Raw genomic sequence first — 17,474 nt, 5'->3', positions numbered from 1 at the left:
GTCTTGTCCGTTCATTTCTTGAATTTAAGTTGGACATATTTGTGTTGGACTGTGAATCCATGTTTTTTCCTTAAAAAGTCTATGTAGTGAAACAATGTATTGAGTACACTTTGTATCGAAATAATTTGACGATTTATCTTATAGTCCATGAATTAATGGGCCCAAAAAATTGTTTTGCATATATTCATTTAATTTTCAAAGCCCATGCAAGCCCAATCCTTCATGAAGACCACGTGTATCATTTTGACACTTAAAGTTCAGTTGACTAAGTATTTTTAATAGAGATACTTTTCTAGCATCAAACACTAAATTTCTAACAATTTGGCGTTTTTTCATTTTTAGGAGTCACATATTGATGAAAACACAAAAAAAAAACACCAAACCAAACACCAAACCGGCCAAAATTTGGTTCCAGCTTTGGTGCTGTATCAAATCTCTCACGCAGTTTTGGAAAAACCACACGACTTTTCTAACACCGCATGGGCTTGGACTGCTAAGTGGGCTTCTATAGCGCGGTTTTGTCAACACCGTCTGTCCTTGGGCTTCTATTGGTGTGGTTTTGCCAACACCGCGTGTGTTTTTTCTAAAAATTAGAAACTGTGCAAAACAAGAAATTAAGAATTGTGCAATTGAAGAAATTAGAAATTGTGCAATTGTATCTAAAAATGATTATGATTATGTATCCAAAATGATAAAAATGATCGAAAACCTATGATTATGATTATGTATCCAAAACGATAAAAATGATCCAAAATTTATTATTATTATCCAATATCCAAAATGATCCAAAATCTATCATATTACATAAAATTTATTTAGTTCTCTTCTCACGCCTCTTACCATTCGATGCCTCTCCTCTCTCTATTTGGATGTTCCGAAACTGCTCCTCTAACTTCCTAACTTGAGAACCAAGATCTTCTCTGTCTGCACAAATGTTAACTACCTCAACCTGAAGTTCCTCATATCCCTAATGTTGTTGCGTGTACACCTGCTGAATATCCTCATACGCTTTTCGAGTCTTGTCATACGTACGTTGGGATTGCTGATATGTTTGAAAATATGTCTCCTCTATTACTTGGCTATAATGATACACGATAGTCTTCATCCCATCAAACATAAAGACCTTGTTCTCATATCTTTCCCGAATCTCAGCCTGAAAATCCAAGAAAATACAGTATGAGTACATATTATATATATAATGAAAAAGATAAATAAAACAACTAAACTCACCGTGGTATACTTATCAATCTGCAGCTCTAACTTATAGAAACGAGCATCAAGGACCTCAGGAATGGAAATGTAAGTAGTATCCTCATCAGGTCAACACACGACAAACATTTAAGGATTACCGCGCATTACCGTGAGCCGGATGATATGCATTCAGAGGTTGTGGGTCAGAACAATGGTAGGCGGGATGAGGAATACGTAACTCATGTCTCATCCCTTATAGGCCCACAAACTCGAAGTTGCTAACCCGACCAACAAGGGACAACAACAGACCCATGGAGACACAGTTCCACCATCTATAATACTTATCAGCAGTCTGCTCAACAACAAAAGAAAACCCATTTGGCCAAGGACCACAACTGACATAAACTTCATGAATTTGAGGTCTACTCCACGACTTAGCATCACTAACATCTGGTATGGGAACACATGGAACTTCATAACGTCTAGTCATCTGTCTCCAACATCTGTCGCCACAGTACCAAACCTTACAGTCACGTGCGACAAAAACAACTCTCTGACGTGACAAAACACAAACATGCTGCATAACTGGATCGTCAAAGACAGTAGACAAACGCCAAGGTCTCCACTCAATAGATGACAATGATCTAATATCAATCTAAGCACGAGCCATACAGACATTATTTCTAATATGCCCCCTGTTACAAGTCAAGTGAGGCCCTGACCAACTAGCAAATCTAGGGCGAGTATCATCAATCATGTCTATGTTAGGACAAAGACAACGGAAGTACGCATAAAACCAAATCTCTAAAAGTCTTGTGAATTCTGCAATCTGAGGACTTCTACTTCCGAATGTCTGTGAAGATTTATCTAACGCCGATATCAATGTTGCATATACTGAGCTACCAAGGTCATAATCTCGCATATTATGCAAATAAAAAACATAAACATAATATCCAAGTCATACCGTAGAATGATCATTTGGAAACAAAACATGCCCAATAAAAAACATCAAAAAAGCTCTAACATACACATCACCACCCTCATTACCAGGTAGAACAGTCAAAGCTAACTCCGCTCGTGTATCAGGATCCAAGAGGAGTTCCATATATGCAGTCTTAATATGAGATAACTTAATACCAGAAGAATCATAAACATCCGCATCCAAACGAGGAAAACTCATAAACATACTACCAATATTCTCATAATTTGTATTAAAAGATAACGGTTGGCCTATACCGATACTCAACCTAGAAATCATGGTGAAGTCTAGTGGTGTGAATCCTAACTCCGCACAAAGAAAATGAAATATATGAGTTGTATTATACCATTTTTCTACTAAAACTATGACCACCCAATCGGCCTTCTCATAATCTACATCAACCAAAAGACTCAAAAGTGTACACAGAATACTATCTCTAATATGTACAAACTCATCCAAACTCTTAATAACCTTCCACTACTCTCTAACAACAAGTAAAGTCGATATAACTCGATAGTCAATAACTTGCTGATATTATGAAAACAAAAATAATGCATATAAGATAAATAATTAATTGATCCAACTTAACTAATTAATACATAATATTCAAAATATTTAATCAAAACTAATTAATTACCTGAGAATTAACCACTGCACTCGACACGTCTTTGTATCACGTGTAGAAGACACAACTTGTATATCAAATGTTTCATCGGGATTAAATTGCCAATCGAAGTCGTTCATTTGATACTTAAGTACATACGGATGTCTATCAGTCGGCGCGACATCCTCGGCTTCTTCTCTCCCACCATCTTGTACTTTCTCGGGTTTTTCTATCTCTACATCATCGTCAATATCGTTTGTGTACTGTCAATACTCATCGTCATCATCGTCGAAAGGTTTTTCAAGAGTTTAGGGAGGTTTTTCAAGAGTTTAGGGAGGTTTTTGTTTTTTTATTTTTTTTTATTAAGGAGAAGGTTTATAATTGAGAGAAAAGTAAAAAGTGATTGAACCGCGCGGTTTTGGTAATCTTTATATAGAAATAGCACGCGGTGAGGTTTTTAGAAAACCGCGTAGACTTGGGCCTGTCAGATGCTAAGCAGTTAAAATCGGTTTTCGAAACTAATCGGTCAAGGAGCGATATGTGATTAATCGGTTATATCAGATGTATATATTTGATGTTTTCAAAATATATATTAGTATAATCATACCAAATATTTCTAAAAAGTGATTCGAGATACAACAAAAAATATTAAATTCTCATAATCACATCTAACTAGCTCAATTTTAGAGTACTACAAATATGTCAAACACAAAAATTACGTTAAATATTTAAAAGAATAAGAGGATTGAGAAGCGATAATATTTATTAGAGAGATAATACAATAATTTGTATATTTAACTTTCGTTAAGGAAGGTAAAATAAGTAAACTCTTAGTTTTGTTTATTGATTGGGTTATATTATTATTAATACGGTTTAAGAATCTAATTCGTTAATTTTACGTATTTTTTTGGATGGGAAACCGATATTTTCAATAATTGTTTTTCTCAGTTTAACAAGAAATCGGTTATCTCGGCCGATTAATCGGTCAATTCAGTGATTAAATCGGTTCGGTGAGAAAAAGTAAAAAAAATCGGTAAAAACTAATCGGTTTACGAGCGATATGCGATTAATCGGCCGATTAATCCGATATTGATAACATAGGTCTGATGGGCTTCAGTGGCGCGGTTTTGGAAAAACCGTGTGGGCTATATGACACGATTTATCCAAAACCGCGTCATTTGATATCGAAAATTTGATGTTTCTCCTAAAGATGGTTGGTGTTTTTTAAGATTGGTGTTTAGTTTGGTTAAAAAATTTGGTGGTTTTTTTGTTTCTCTCCTAAAGATGCTCTAAAAGGCCTCTTCGGATAGAGATACTCAATCGTGATGTCAAGGCCGGGAATATCTTGGTTAACTCACAGGGTGATGTTAAGATTGGACACAATATGCTTTAATTATTTAAATTCCATAATTTTAAACCTTGCTACTGTTTGTTGGGGAAGAAAGTTAATTTTGAATTGATTTATAAAATTTTTCGTATTTAAATAATTTTGGTATTTCAAATGTTCCTCATAACATATGTTAGAAATTTTTACCTTTTCAATTTGTTAGACATTTTCAGAATTTTCAAATTGTAATTAGAAATTGTTTAATTTATGATTTTGATTAGTTATAAATAGTTTAATTTTCGAATTGATTAGAATTTAATTATTTTTCATATATGACTCACGAAACATATTAGTTTAGAAATTGAAAAATCGTGGAACTTTGTTTAATAAGGTTAGGTTCCTTTAGTTTAATTTTAGTTAAATTATAATTTTTTGTACATTGTCTAATTTGAGTTACACTTCAGTAAAATGTCTGATTTGGGTGCGTTCTTTGGGGTTCAAAGAGTAAAAATAAAATAAAAATAGGGGGTCGTACTACTAATATATTATCTTTAGGTTTATTAAGAGGATACAAACCTTGTTGCGCTAGTGGTATATCGTTTGATCCAACGTCGTTTGAACATGTTGTTCTAAATGAAGAGACGCATGTAAATTATACTCTTCTAAATGGTGGGACATAACCAAAAAGTCATCTCAAATAGACTTGAACTCTTGTGTTTGTATTAAAGATAAAATTAGTAGACAACGTCGAATTTAAACAATCGGTTAATGACATTGGGTTAGATATTTTTGCACAAATTGATGATGAGCAGTTCAACCATGCTTTAATGAAGTCAATATAGAGAGAAGGTAGAATTCTACTCATACGTTTAACTGACCATATAGGGAGCTAAGAATCAAACCATTTGATTTATGTATGTTGACTGGTTTGCGTGTTAGAGTAAGGAATCGGGTGGTTTATGATAAGAATTTTGTGTCATTTGAGGTGGCTGAATGGTCTCTCCCACTCTTGAATGAAAATGACATCACTTGGGGTAGCATCAAGTTGGCTCATTTGGAGAAATATACGTCCTATGCATATTCCGATGAAAATGAAGAAATTGACATTTTTTTGGGCTTTCATGTTGTATGTTATTGGTCATGTTTTGTGTCCAAAAAGCAATAACATGATGTGATTGGGGTATCTGGGGTATCTAGTCAGTCTTGATAAAATAGACGATGATATCAGTATCTGGACCACAGTTATTTAGAGCAAGAAATTGGTTAGGCTCAGCTGCTCTGCGGACGTGCATGCCATTCCGACAATAATACTAATACCAATATTGAAAACAACCAAAAGTTAATTTTATATAACTCACAAATTAAAATAACTAAGTAATTAACTAAACCCTAATCACTTGCCATATCGCTGACATAGTTTTCCAGGAGCAGAGGAGCAATGTCTGACATATGACATCCAAAGATTGGATTAGGTAAGCATACGCAACTCCTCCCCAGTCATGGACTAGCCAGATACCCCAAATAAAGCACCGTGATATATTGCTAGCTTGGACACAAAACATGACCAGTAGCATACACCATAAAAGCTCGTAAAAATATGTCATTTTCCTTCATTCATCGGAATATCAAGAATGTCCAAACGGGTACCTGACTTGGCCTGAACCCGACTTTTCAGGTTTTGAACGGGTATCAAGTTATCCGAACCTGGACCAGTTTTCAACGGGTCTGGTTCGGAGTCGGGTATTTTGTTGAAAAGTATGACCAAACCCTACCCTAACCCTATATTTCAGGTACCTATCGGGCTCGAGTTCGGATTTCGGATAGGATAAAGCCCGATATAAATGAAGAAATTTTATTTGAAATAAGAAATTTTATTTGAAATATATATCTACATTTTATTCCATCTTCAGTTATCCACCAATCATTCAAACAAAATAAAACTTCTAATGAACTTGGAAGTAATTATCACCTATACTCGGACATAATTATTTGATATGATTTAAAAATATATAGACTCGGAATGAACTATAGACACATGATTACGTGCAATTACTGAAAAATTTGAAAATCCCGACATAAAATTTTTCATAATCCAATATATTAAATAACTCATCATTGTAAACATGAATGAGATCATAATCCAAATATTTATCTAACTCATTCTTTTATATGAGATTAATAGTATACAATTGAAACCGGATTTGGGGTTCGATTTCTGTCCGGATTCGGTTTCGGGTTTTTTAGCCCTTTTAACGGGTTTAGGGCTAAATTATCGGGTCGAACTCGGGTCGGTCCGGGTTTAGAGTGACCAAACCCTACCCTATGTATTTCAGTTTGGGTTTGGGTTCAGATTTTGTCGGGTTCGAACAGGGTATTTTGTTCGGGTTTTGGGCGGATTTCGGATAAGATGGACATCCCTAGGAATATGTATAGGTTGTATAATTCTCCAAATGAACCAACTTGATGCCACCAAGAATGTCATTTTCATTCAAGAGTAGGCCGGGAGATACAAAATTCTAATAAAAAAGCACCCACTAATTTTCTACTCCAAGCAAACCAGTCAACATATAGAGAAATCAAGTGACATGATTCATCGTTTCTCACACGATAAGTGAAACGTATAAGTAGAATCCCACCATCTCTCTATATTAGCTTTCTTAAAACATAGTCAAACTGCTCATCATCAATTTGTGCAAAAACGTCGAACCCAATGCCAATAATAAATTATTTCAATTTGACGGTGCCTATTAATTTTATCATTTTGAACACAAAATTCCAAGTCCCTTTGAGACAAATTTTTGCTTTTGTCCAACCATTTTGAAGAGTATAAGATACATGTGTCTTTTCATTTAGAACGACACGTTTAAACAACGTGGGATTAAACGATGTACTAACAAGGTTTGTATACTCTGAAAAAGAAGATATTGGTGGCATTGTTTGTTTTTTTTTTTTTACTCTTTGAACTCCAAATAACGAACCCAAATCCGGATATTTTATTGGAGAGTAACTCGAATCAGACAATTTATAGAAAATTATATATTAACTAAAATTAAATTAAACTAACCTAACCTAACCTAACTTAACTTTATTAAATAAAGTTCCACGATATGATTTTTCAAAATTTTCACTTTCTAAGCTAAGGTGTTTCGTGAGTCAATTATGAAAAATAATCAAATTTGAAAATCTAATTATTTATAATTAATCAAAATCATAAATTAAACACTTTCAAAATTTCTAATTACAATTCCAAAATTCTAAGAATATCTAACAAATTAAAAATATATAAAAAAAAATTCTAACACATATTATGAGGCAAATTTCGAATTTAAACATTTCAAATTTATCAATTTCTAACAATTGAAACACCAAAATTAATCAAGTTCTAAAAAATTTCTAACCCTAGTTCATCAATCAAGTTCTAATTTAACATTCCCATAAAAAAAACGTTGTAATTTAACATTCATCCACAACAAACAATATCAATTAAAGAGCAAGGATTAAAAATTGGAAATAGAACAATTAAAGCATACCTTATGATGAAAATTGAGGAAATGTGGGCTGGAGAAGAAGAATATGCGGGGGCAGTTTAGTTTTTCTACAGTTGTGGGGGTTTCCAAACTACGCCTATCTGTTTTAAGTGGCGTGGTATTTTATTTTTTATTTTTTATTTTTTATTCTTTCGTTTTTCATAATTCATACTACGCCAGTTGTACTGGACATATTTTTGTCCCCACCAAGCCGCCCTCCATCCTCAAAACAGTGTTATTTGAGGTTTTGAGCCCTCAAAACCATTGGACTCAACCTTAAAAGCATTGAAGCAAAAGAGAGAAAGAGAAAGAGCAGTACAGTACCTCGAGAATATGGGGAGCATGTTAAGCGGAAGTTGAAAAGAGTTCATTTTTCTACAGCTTTCAGTCTTTCACACTAACATTCATTGAGTTCACTACTGCTTTGACACTGACTTTTCCAGTCTTGCTCATGTCCCTGCTAATTATAGATTGCACTCACTCTACGTACCCAAATCTAAATGAATGCCCCAGTATTCAGGTCGGGTATACTTATGAAAATAGAAAACCAAATCCGAGCCTAACTAGATTCGACAACTTAGCAGACCCACACCGGGCCATTTGCCCTAGGAATGGTAGTCTTTGTTTGACAATGTGACATTGTGACTCTGAGTTGTGGCACAGGCGCACCATGAATAACATGACAATCGGAATCTTTTTCATTGGCCAAGGGGAATAGTTGAATTTTTAGTGTTTCTTTTTCGTAGAAAACTAAAAATTGCCCGTGACTTCATCACTTTGTCGTTAGCAAGTAAATACGCATTACTCCATTTACAAAATGAATATGGTTCACTTTTATTTTTCAATTTACAAAATGAATACGTTAGAAATTTATCACTAAATGATTAACTATGATTTTCTAACATATATTTTATTTGTTCCTAATTTACCTGTATCAAATATATTCGATTTCAAAAATATCTTGTGATTTATCAAATTGAACTAAGGCGCAAATGGCAATTCTTAAAAGGGATATGGTGTTTGCTTCATGGCATATATGGCATATGATTTTTTTTCATTGATGATTTTTCTTAATCAAAGACCATTAATATTGAGTAGTTGAGAATGCTCCCAGTGAAACACATCAGCACCTCTTTTTTCTCTAGGGTGGACACCTCAGCTTTTACCATAATTCGGCTGGAAAAAATGAAATACACGCTCTTTTGTACGCATAAAAAACGAACAAACAGAAAACCACAAAACTCAAGAAAGAAAAAAGAAAGCCTATCCTCCCCAAACTCTCTCTCTCCCAAAAAAATGATGGTTGTCATTCTGCCAACATCTCTCAAATCTCTCAAGACGATTGCAAAGTGCAACTAAAATTTTGATTTCACTACCAAACTTCTTCCCCTTTCAACTAGGCATGTCTTTCAAATCGTTTTTTTGTTTGCATAATGATAATAATCAGGAAGAATGGGAGGAAAAGGAAGCCATAATTGATTTGTAAGTTTGAATTTGTTTTTCCCTTGATTAGATCCCTATGATCATGCCTTTTTCGATCTAATCTCAAGATGTGTAATTTGGTGTCTAATGAGTGATAAGAAGATGTGGCAAATCTCATCCTTCTTATAATCACTTTTTTGGATTGCATTTTACATGTCACAGTCAATTACGTAGTGGAGATTGCATAGCTTTGTTAAATTTATGACATTGAAGACAAAAACAGGTCATGATTTTAGCAATGCCAAATGCGGCCTTATAGTTGTGTTTATGAACTGATTTAGAACAACACCAAAGGCTTGATATAAGACTGATGACAAGGTCAAAGAGATTTTATATCTACGATATATAGCATCTGCAATTTCCGATTATAACCCAGACCACCGAAGACCCATCTAACAAGGTGAGTTATAACTTTAATCTAGAAATATACTATGTCGCTTATTATAACCTATTCAATTATGATTGATATCAAAACTGATTGGGTAGCATCATTATTTTATTTTATTTTATTTTTCTGTCATTTCTCTTGGAATTGGTGTTTTATGAGCCCTCTCAGCTCTTTTGAAACTCTTAACCTTGAAACGCAAATGCGAGAGAGTGAGCTATTACTATTTGATAAAGTTTTAGATATTTTTTTGTATGTTCTTTTAATTTTGGGTTTCATTTATTCGCATAGTCGTTAAAATTTTAACTGCTTTTTTCTTTTTCTTTTTAATCTCTTTCATTTTTATAAATGATGTATGAAAATTCTTTTGCAAGATCTTTGCTTTCGGTGCTCACCATAACGATCCGTAATACCATTGACCACCTGTACTTGGACTCTATTTAAGTTACAGAGTTCTCTTATATTATAGAGTTGTTTTACACAATCCATTATTATTTCAACGAGAAGAGCAATAATTTAACATAATGCAGGTCCAAGAATAACATTATCTAGGATTTTGCTATGGATTCGTAGTCATGGTTTAGATCAGGTCTTAGTAGTTCATGCATGTCTGCTTAAATTTTCAGAGAACCTTCATTGGTTTATTCATACATCACGTCAATAATTTTCTCCCAGTAAGCACCATTTGTTTGAGTAATGGATCAAGAATCATACCCATGTACTTGAGTGTCTAAGTAGTTGAGAATGCTCCCAGGCACCCACGTCAGCCCCCTTTTTTTCTCTAGGACTGACACATCAGATTTTGCAATAATTCGGCAGAAAAAAAGAAATTCTACGCCCTCTTTTCCCAATTATTTTTCCCAATTTCAATTGTTCGTAACCAAACAAACAAAAAGATAAAAAAAAAAAACAAAACCCCAGTTTCTAACTCTTCTGATTATTTCAGAGTTGAGATTTAAATCTAAATCTCCAGTAAAAAAATCAATCAAGCGAAATCTCTCTGAGCAAAACCTCCCGAGTTCGCTTCCATTCTCAACAAAGGTTAAAGCGGGCCAGCATCTAATGGAAGACGAGCTCCAACTTCTTTGCGATAAATAACTCCAAACCCCCCCCCCCCCCAGTCCCACACTAACCAAACTTATCGATTCACCAAATAACACAAAAATGACAACTAAATCCCTCCTCCTTCCCATCCTTCTTCTTTCCTTGATTTTCTTTCAAGTCTCCACCGGTTCCTTCGGTGTTAGTCGTATGGGAAGGGTTGGTGGTTGGACTCCTATCAAAGACATAAAAGACCCGGAAGTTCAAGACATTGGAAAGTTTGCTGTAACCGAGCATAACAAAGAGGAGAAAACTGAGTTGCGATTCGTGCAAGTGGTTCGCGGGGAAAGCCAAGTTGTTGCGGGTTTTAATTATCGACTTATATTAGCGGCTGTGGATGGAAGTGTTACTACTAATTACCAAGCTAATCTCCAATTTATTATCGCATATCTCAGGTTACTATCAATTTGGTTCTTGTATCATTATGGTGTTTTCTTCTTTTAAAGTTATTCAGCTTCTCTATTCATTTTTCATTATTATTCAGGTCTTGAGCCAGGGACAAAAATTAAGACACCAATTTTTGGAATAGCACTGTTAAATCTTGCAGAATATGCATCAAAAGCTGGGAAAGATGAATTTGAAGTTAGCGTGCCTCTAACTTGCTAGTGGTGATGCTGAACCTCATCCTTCTATATGCGTATGTGACTCCTCCTAATATATTTATTGTTTTTTTTTTCATGACTGCGTTTCTCGAGTTTTCTGTTATGATATTGTGCTTTATTTTTTGGCAGTTATTTTTCAGGTTATTGGAAGTAAGAACCACACAAGAAAATTTCGAGGAGCGAGCAGAGAAGCGATCACTAATTCCATTATCTCCCAGTCGGAAAGCGCTCTCATCGAGAAAGATAAACTTTTGGCTCTTAAAAGCGTGTCTGAGAAAAGTGAACATTCTCAAAAATTATGTATCTACTTGAAGAGTAAAGAAGGCACGTGAGGAAGAGGACAGTAAGGGTAGGTGCTCTACTAGGAGTGATGATGCAGACCTCACGTATCCGTTTGACACATATTCCCTTGATGATAGCGAGGAAGGGGAGTTGGAGGACAGCAAGGATGAGTCTAATTTTCGGAAGTCATTTAGTTATGGCACTTTGGCCCATGCAAATTTTGTTGGTGGATCATATTACTCTGATATGAGAATTAATGGAGGCTCTGAGGATTTGATTTACTACAGCCATCACAAATCAGATGTTGGTAGTTTGCCTGTTGAGTATTCAACAACATCAGTCACTAAGCAGTCACTTTTGTAGAATTCAAAGAGAAGCTTTCTTTTGTAAAGGAAGAGGAAACTAAGCTTCAAATCTCCTGAAGCGAAAGGTGAACCACTGTTAAAGAAAACATATGGAGAAGAAGGCAGGGATGACATAGATTACAATTGCCAGCAGCTCAACTCTTCTGATGAGTCTGTAGCCCTTGGGGTAACCATCTACTTACTTTAGTTATATGATTTTTTTTTTAATATACTATTAAATGTAAAACTTACTTGAAAGTGAAGATAACAAATTTCATAAAAATCGGAACTGATAGATATGAAACCAATGTTTTTCAAGTGATTTTGCAATTCTTGGCAATGGGGACTGTTATCTTTGGCTCTCACTCATATCGTTCGCCCTGGTGATTGCATAAACATTGCTCGTTGTATTATCCAACAATAGCAAATCAGGTAAAGTATAGTTATTAATAAGGCACATTATGATTCTATTTTCTACTTGGCTTTGTAATGTATGAGATATAATCTAGATTTATAGTAGGTAGGAGGCGATGGAACTTTCCTACATTTGGTGTAGACTACGCGAGCAGACACCGGGAGAGATCTCCTCCTAACTAGAAATATCAAATCTCTGAATCTTGCTCTCTGATGGTGCTTCAGTTTCATGACCAAACTAGGTATATTTTGACCCCTCACAGTTTTTTTACACTTGACCAAGGATGCTTAGGCCAATAGAAAAATTAGTTATGTGAGTATTTGTGATGAGTCTTTAAGTAAGTAGGGGACTAATGGTTTTACGTCGCAATACGCTGCTCTCCTTCGTTACTATGTTGACCTCATTTGGTTGAAAGTGGGTTGTAGTTTTATCTTTCGTCTTAGCATAAAAATGAAACCACTAGGTATTAGCAGGTGCATGTATTGATTTTACATTATATTGTCCACGTCTATGACCAAGTCATGAAAGCTTTCAAATGTACGTTATTATTAGTTGTTGTAAGGAACATCTGGGTTTGACCTTGCTATATTTTCAAGTTCTTTTGTTAACCCATAGGAATAACTTATTCTGGACCATGCTGAACTCCTCAAACTAGAATTTTTCGGAAGAAAACAAGTAGAGCAACACTTGGGGTGCCTATTAGGCACCACTTGGGCTATATTTTTAGCATACACCTTATAGTGTCGAGTTGCTATAACTAAATTTTGGTGAATGAAAAGTTCGTGAATCTCTACTTTATGTTTTAAGTTTTGAGGAACAAACCAACAAAACATACACACTCACAGCTATAACACTCATCTCTAGGCCGATGGTGACTCACTTATACTGACACACTGACTTGACCCAAAACATAATATTGATATGAGTTCTTAATATGTATGAAAGTCGCTAATAACGTAGCAAGATAACATCCCACTTTATTTTTCGCGTTTTAAATTTTTTGGAGCTTTACACCTAATAGAGTATTTTCCCTCACACACACTTTTCAAATCAAAAGCATGACTAAAGTACACCTAACAGAGTACTAAAGAATTTTCTTTTACATTCTCTTTTGAATTTATCTACATTTGTTCAGTTTTGCTTTATATAAGTTTCTTATCTTTTATATATTCTTTGCTTTTAAAGGTTGATGAACCAGTGGAAGGCATGTTATTTCTTCTCACTTTAGCTACCAAAGCTTTTGTTTCTTTTTCTTGGTTCTGACAATAGGCATGAGTAGAATTCTGTCATGGGAAGCATGAGCAACTTCTGTTTATCGGGTTTTGTTGCATGTTTTAGCTAAAAAGAAACAGCCCCATTACAGGAAATGGTTTGTTAACTCCTTCAAACTAATTATACTAGCTTAGCTTCTCATATCATTAGAAGCTGGTTTTGGCACTTGGGTGTTTTGTGATCGAAGCTGTAATCCTATGGAAGTTGCAATGAGGAGTGAAGTTTATCTTTGTTTTATAATTTTGTGCTGGTTTTGGATTTCTTCAAGTGCTTTGCTTTCTCCGAAAGGGGTGAACTTTGAAGGTAAGTTTGAATCCACCTATTTGTGTTCTTTTTATACATTGCATTCAGTTTAGCTGATATATGGTTTTAATTGTTTGCAGTGCAAGCTTTGGTGAACATAAAAGAATCTCTGATAGATCCTAGAAATGTTCTTGAAAAATGGGATAGAGACTCAGTTGATCCATGTAGTTGACAGTGTTAGAGGAAAAGACCAATGTTGTACGCTGCTTTAGACCAAGTCCATACGGTTTTCCAATGATCTTTGCTAGCTAAGGGATGATAAGACGGTTGTAAATTGCAACCCAGATTATTAGAGTGCCAATGGAGAAAATGCCAAATGTGCCAGCCGGAATTTGGAACTGTGATGTTAGCCTAAAGTATTTGAAATGATTGTTGGCTTATGGTTACTGAAAGCATGATTCCTGTGGACCACAAAGGGATCACTTTCAACAATGCTTTTAGCTCTTCAACTTGCTGAACTGTGCATAGACACCATAGACTTGACACTGATCCATCCATCTCCAACTCTTTATCTTGATTAGCAATGATGCAATCGATTTAAGATTTAATCTATTTTGTGAGGTTTACAAGTAAAAACAAAGGATGTGCCAATTGTTAGTCTATTACTATTGTTTTACAAAGTCGAACATGGTTAAACAAGCACTTATAATTCAAGTAATAGGCTCTAATTTGGTGTAGGTATTTCCGCTTTTAAAGTAAGTGGTAATAGAGTCGTGGGTGGTCTGACTTTTTTTCGTTTGTTCAAGCAACTCTATCAGTTTATGTATGTGTACGCATGTGGGTATTGGAGAAGAACGTTTTATATGACCATTAATACTGAGTAGTTGAGAATGCTCCTAAGAAGCCACGTCACCACCCTGTTTGACTCTAATGTGGATATGTCAGGTTTAACAAAAGTTTGGAAGAAAAAAAGAAATGCCATGCCTCTTTCAATTGTTCGCCTCTTTCAATTGTTCGACAGTAATAATAACCCAAATTTAAAAAAAAAAAAAAAATCAATCAAGCGAAATCTCTCTGAGCAAAACCTCCCGAGTTCATTTGCTTCCATTCTCAGCAAAACCCTTCCTTAAACCTACCAACCCAAAAAAAAAAAAAAAAAAAATAGCAAAAGACTCTTCGTCAAAATCCCACCCAATCAATTCCATTTTGTTTTTTAAACCCTCTCAATTTTTCTTTGTCATCAAAACACAAATAAATTATTATGAACAAAGGCGAGAAATTGGAAGGAGCAGAGATTGATGAATTGATTACCTCTATTCAACCAAAAAAATTGGAAGAAACTCGAAGGTTTTCAACTCTCTACACCTTCAAAAAAAAATTAGAAAAACATAAACCCTTCAAACAAAGTATATATATATATATACTATAAGCAATGAATCATTAGCTATCAATATACATATATTATTTATTTAAGTAAACTTTAGGCTTTTGAGTCATTAGCTATCTACGTAGCAAGTCCGGCCATAGACCGGGCCAAATGGCTAGTGTGATTTCAACAGTCCGGTTTTGCTGTCCCAAAAGAAACTATCCTAGCTGTCCAACCAATAAGAATTAAGCATTTTAGGAGGTCTCAGCAAATTAAATATCTACTAGTTTTCCTATATTCAGGTGAAGCCCCTCACCCATTTATCCCAAATCTTGTGAGATTTCCTCTTGGTAGTTACCAAAAAAAAAAAATGACACTCAACTAAGGAAACAACACATAGTGAAGGATTATCATGCGAGTATTGGGTTATTTTTCTTCTTCCCTTTAATCAAAACAGTATTTCACCGACTTTTAAAGATAAACTTAAAATAATAATTGTATTCTTATCTTTTTATATTCTCACATATAAGAACTAGCACTGCACATTATAGAATTAGTTGAATTGCACATTATAGAATTAGTTGAATTGCATTGAGGACAGGGGAGGTGCATATTGACAAACTAGGTGATTCTACATTACTGAAACTCTCGGTTGTTCAACGTCATTCATTGCCAGACAAGATCCAAGCCGTGCTCCTTCATTTTTTCTTAAAACCTTGTTGACACAAACATCATTTGTATATGCCTTTCAGTAAAATTACCAGTATACAAATAATAAAAAGTTACTAGTTCATATTATTTATGGACTTGTCAATATGAAGTGATCGGACAAATGCAAATTCAGGTGGTACATCTGGTTGTATCCCTCATACACAAGATAGATTCAACTAGAAAACTTTTTTTTTCTTTAGTTTCTTATTCTTTTCGAGAAGAAGAATAATAAGATCAACCCAATACCGATATGTTGTTTCCTTAGTTGAGTTTCCTTTTTTGGTAACCACCAAGAGGAAATCTCATAAGATTGGGATAAATAGGGAGGGGCTTTTGCTAAATATAGAAACACTAGTAGATTTAATTTGCTAAGACCTCCTAAAATACTTAATTCCTATTGGTTGGACAGCTGGGAAGGCTTTCTTTGGGACATCAAAATCGGACTCTTGAATGTATGCACAACTCTATGTTACTTTGAAATTTATGTGAGATAATAGATTTGATTTTTTGAAATTCGTCCCTTAATTTTTTTTGTTAGAGATTGGATTTGTTTCCAAAACTAATTTCTATCGAAATTGGAGTCTAAACTTTCCTATTAATTAGGTGAGATATTAAAATTTCCTATTAATTAGGGATACATCAAAGACCATTAATACTGAGTAGTTGAGAATGCTCCCAGTGACCCACGTCAGCCCCCTTTTTTTCTCTGAGACTGACACATTAGATTTTATATAAAAAAAGGAATTCTACGCCCTTTTTTGGCAATTTCAATTGTTCGTCACCCAAAATAGATAAAAACCTCTTTCCATACTTTTTTTTTTCAATTCTACGAAACACTCCCAACTCTCCAAAAAAAAAATTCGTCTCTTCAAATCCTCTCTCTTATTCATCTCTTCTTCCAAAATTAAACGAGGTCAAAAAGAATGATAGAGTGATGAAAGCATTCTCCAAAAAAAAATTCATCTCTTCAAATCCTTTCTCTTATTCTTCTCTTCTTCCAAGATCAATCTGATTTGAATCGTTTGTTTTCCTCAACAACACCAGCCTAACCTCAACAACAACAGAGAAAACAGAAGAAGTTTCGTTCTTTTTATCTTCTCCAAAGACTCTTCGTCAATTCTATCTCATCAATTGTTTTCTTCTTCAGATTCAAACGATGAATTCTGCTCCATCAATCAAATACCCTCAGGGTTGTATTGGATATCCAAACTATTTTTGTATCGTGAAGTGGTCCCTCACTTGCTACCACGGGAAGCCAATCGAGCGAAGAATCATTAAAAAGCTAAGCAAAATGGATTGGTTCATTTTCAATAACACATGGCGGGTAAGTATTGGTGCTGGCTGGCTGCAAAAACTGGTTCGATGTTACCAAAAGGGTTCGATTACTTAATTAATGGATTTTTTTCATGGTGCTTTACTTCATCAAGTATTGAAGATAGAAAAAATATATCTTTTGAACTTAGGCGTGTGCTAATCATTGCTATGTATGATATCAACCACCGTGGTGGCGAGATGACAGATCTGTCAATTTTGCCCTGCGTTTTTGTGTTTCATACTATGCCCGATTATTTTACTTGATTGAATCGAATAGTTGCCCGATCTTTTTGTCGGTTTCGATGTTGGGAGCGGTTTTCTAGCGACCC

At 34.7% G+C, this 17,474-nt stretch overlaps 2 long non-coding RNA genes across 4 annotated transcripts; one reads left to right on the top strand and one right to left on the bottom strand.

Moving 5' to 3' along the window:
• Positions 1–736: 736 nt before the first annotated feature.
• Positions 737–7,943, bottom strand: LOC147524213 (uncharacterized). Of its 2 annotated transcripts, XR_015218852.1 has the most exons (3): positions 7,632–7,943; positions 1,231–3,255; positions 737–1,153 (listed from the first exon to the last, which is right to left on the bottom strand). It is a non-coding gene; the product is annotated as an uncharacterized LOC147524213 (long non-coding RNA). The 2 variants fall into 2 exon arrangements; XR_015218850.1 differs by lacking the exon at positions 7,632–7,943 and having other exon boundaries at positions 1,231–7,624.
• Positions 7,944–11,468: 3,525 nt separating this feature from the next.
• On the top strand, positions 11,469–14,611 carry LOC147524212 (uncharacterized). Of its 2 annotated transcripts, none has more exons than XR_015196904.1 (3): positions 11,469–12,256; positions 12,342–13,814; positions 13,895–14,611. It is a non-coding gene; the product is annotated as an uncharacterized LOC147524212 (long non-coding RNA). The 2 variants fall into 2 exon arrangements; XR_015196903.1 differs by having other exon boundaries at positions 11,470–12,256; positions 12,345–13,814.
• The last annotated feature ends 2,863 nt before the right edge of the window (positions 14,612–17,474 follow it).

The sequence above is a fragment of the Coptis chinensis genome, chromosome 1 (assembly GCF_015680905.1).
Source record: "Coptis chinensis isolate HL-2020 chromosome 1, ASM1568090v1, whole genome shotgun sequence".
NCBI lineage: Eukaryota > Viridiplantae > Streptophyta > Magnoliopsida > Ranunculales > Ranunculaceae > Coptis > Coptis chinensis.
The sequence above is the reverse complement of the archived record's forward strand: the minus strand, read 5'-3'. Positions and strand labels throughout refer to the sequence as shown.